Source organism: Propithecus coquereli, unplaced genomic scaffold, assembly GCF_000956105.1.
Source record: "Propithecus coquereli isolate 6110/MARCELLA unplaced genomic scaffold, Pcoq_1.0 Scaffold553, whole genome shotgun sequence".
Taxonomy (NCBI): Eukaryota; Metazoa; Chordata; class Mammalia; order Primates; family Indriidae; genus Propithecus; species Propithecus coquereli.
This window is the reverse complement of record NW_012151430.1, coordinates 333,618-336,978: the sequence shown is the minus strand read 5'-3', so window position 1 is coordinate 336,978 and position 3,361 is coordinate 333,618.

The following is a 3,361-nucleotide window of genomic DNA, read 5'->3' as shown; positions in this document are numbered from 1 at the left end:
TATATGTAACAGGAAAACATATTTAAAGTATTTGTCTTGATGAAAAAGCTGTTTCTTACGCCAAGTGTCTTAGTCTGCTTCGTGTTGCTATAACAGAATATCACAGACTGAGTAATTTATAAAGAAAAGAAATCTATTCCTCACAGTTCTGGAGGCTGAGAAGTCCATTTTCAAGGTGCCGGCATCTTCTGAAGGCCTTCTTGCTGCATCGTCCCTGACAGAAAACAAGAGGGAAAAAGAGTGAGAGAGAGAGGGAAGGGGCGGAACTCATTCTTTACGAGGATGCCATTCCGATGATAACGAACCCGCTCCCACTGGCATTAATCCACTCGTGAAGGCAGAGTCCTTATGACCTGGTCACCTCTTAAATGTCCCACTTCTCGACACTGCTGCATTTGGGATTAAGTTTCCAACACGTGAATTTCGGGGGACACATAAATGATAGGATCAAGATGATAAAAATATTAACCCATATTTTCTACCAGCCCTTTTTTTAGTTTAAGCATATGAATAGTTTATGAAAACATTCACGCTGGAAAAAAATGAAACAAATGGATTATCAATCTATTTGGAATTCATTTTATAGTGTGGAAAATTATATAGTATATAGGATTAAATTTTTTGTAGAGATGAGACTGGTCTTGAACTCCTGGCCTCGAGCAATCCTCCTGCCCTGACTTCCCAAAATGCCGGGATGACACCAGGCCCAATTATGAGATTTTATAATGTTAAGTCAAGGTTGTAATTTGAGAAAAAAAAATCCCCAAATTGATAATAGTGTTTTAAGATACCATGGGGGCCAATTCGCTACACTGACAAGTTAGATGGGTCCACCGTTTTCTCAAAGGTGCTACGTTGGTGTCAGGATGATGGGTTTTCACAAGGACTGTGGAAGCTCCCCATCTCTCTCTGGCTCCGGACACCACGGCTCTCTGAGGGAGAATGTGTGTGCTTCTGCTGTGGGCCAACAATGCTTCATGCCCGAATGCCCGACGTCACAGCTCTTTGTGGTCGGCTTGTCCTAATCCTCGTCACAGCTACTTCTCAGGGCCTGCTGGTCCTGGAGAGCTGGGCAGGCCCTTCCCAACACTCCGTGCACTTTCAGCCCAGACCCACGATTTTCTCTTCCTCTTCCCTGCCCTGAGACGGGGCAGCTTCTTGTTTAACTCTCGGCACGTACAGGTCTCGTTGCACGTTGTTTTGGAGTAATCCCGGCTTCTCCGGGCAGCAGAGGCACGGCCCCCACTGTCCTTTAGCCAAGCCCACCTTCCCATTGATGTGGTGGTCTCAGAGATCAAGGCAGCCTCTCGGTGGGGGCTCGAGTCCTGTGGGTGCTCTTGCCACTGCTGGCCGATGAGAGAGACGCACAGCGTGAGGGTCAGCCCCACCCCCACTGACGGCTCTGCCACCCACAGCCCGCTGCGGAGCCCGGGTCTGGACAGCTCTGGGAGAGGAAGTGGGAAAAGATTTTGAAAGTTCTCAGAAGCCAAGAAAATAGCCACCCAGGACATGAGGCTGACTCATGGGCCCTGCTCCAGTCCATTCTCCCGGCCCTCACAGCCCTGGATCCGGCTCTTCCGACTCTAATCCCTGTGGCCCCTGCACCTGGGTTCCCAGGCCTCGGGGCCAGCTGGCAGCGGTGGGGCTCTGGCGGCATCGGTCTGCCCCGTTCTCCCAGCAGCACAGGCGGCCAGGCTCACACCAGGTGGCCCCAGCTGGGCTGTCCTGTGGCCAGGCCCGGAGGTGAGGTCAGCCTGCACTGACCCACCAGCCTGTGACTCAGTCGCCCCTGGGCAGTGCAGGGCACCACTGGCAGGACACTTCCCCAAGACCGATCAGTGACTGGAGGGCTGGTCATGGGACTAGGATGAAGGGCAAGGGCGGGGCTGGGTGTCCTGCGGGAGCCTCCGCCACCTCTGGCACTCCGTGTCACAGCCCCAACCCCTCAGAAGGGGAACAGAGGCCTGATCTGTACCGGCGAGAACAGGGGCTCCGAGGGTCCATTCCGAGAAGAGCCAGGAGGCCTGGAATTTAAATCTGTGACGTTATTTCCAAACGAGGCTACACATTTCAAATGTGTATCATAAAGACTTAATGTTCGACGCTGAGGCCTCGGACAGTGCCCCCCATGTAAGAGGCTCTCAAAAATACCTGTTGAATAAATGTGCAAAATAACATGTCACAGTTGTCGGAACACTATTTTCAGTGTTTCAGGGAGCCTAGAAATATGGAAGCAGCCTGGGCCGCTCCAGCCCTGAGTATCCCTGGATGTCGGCTCGAGTGGCCAGGAAGAGACAGAGGGTCCTTGGGCCCGAGGCCAGACGGTCCCGGCCAGGCCGGTGCTGGGTGTGCGGCTCAGGCAGGCCGGGCCCAGCTGGCAGATGAGTGGACGCGTGCGTCTGAGGAGGCCCAGTGGCTGGATTTCTGTGCTGCGTCCATTCTTGTCTCCTCTTTGTCACTGTGAGCTGCCGGTGGAGCCTCGCCTGCCCCCGCAGCTTGGCGTCCCTCTCCTAGGCTGAGAAGGGACGGGCCTGCGTGCTTGCTTTCGTGCGGGCGTGGTGACAGTCAGGCCATGGCCGAGAGTGCCCTGGGCATGGAGTGGGCGCACAGTCCGCTGCTCCCCGGAGGAGCTGATTTGTAAAAGGAGGCGCCGTTTCCTCCCAGAGACCAGCATGGCTGGGCTCATGGAACCCTCCAGCGGTGAGGGGAAGCTGGAAACCCAAGAGGCCTGGGTCGGGCCTCTGTCTGGGGGCCACACGGGGACGGAGGCAGTCGAGCTGGGGGAGGCTGGGCGATCTCGGGCAGGCCGCCTGCGCCCTCCGGCCTGAATGGGAAGTGGGGGTTGGAAGGACGGTCTCCTCGGAGGCAGGGGCGAGGCTGCAAGCTGCCTTCCTGAGGCCCCTGTTGCACAACACTGCACCCCTCGGCCACACTGCCACCACCAGCAGCCTGTTCTGTCACTTCCCAGCCGGGGCTGGGCCAAGCCGCCTCTGGCTCCCCCACCTGTCTGCTGCCCGCCCTGCGTGAGACGCCATCCTGCAACACCCTCTACTCCCAGGCCTCAGGGCAGGGCCTCCCCGGGCCCAGCTGGGTGAACCAGCCCCTGCCCTGCCACCTGGCAGCCCCTTTGTCGGGTCCCAGAGAAGACGGGGTGTCTCTGTGAAAACAGAGACAGAGCAGGTCTGACAGGGGTGAGGCCGGGGGTGCAGGTACGACTGAGACAGCCAGTCCCTGGCGCAAGGGCTGTGGCACAAAGGCACCAACATGGGGCCTGAACTCCAGACCCACCACTTGACACGGCATGAGCTGGGGGTGGCCACTCGCCCTCCCCGACGCACAGTTTCTCTGGTTCTGCTCTCAT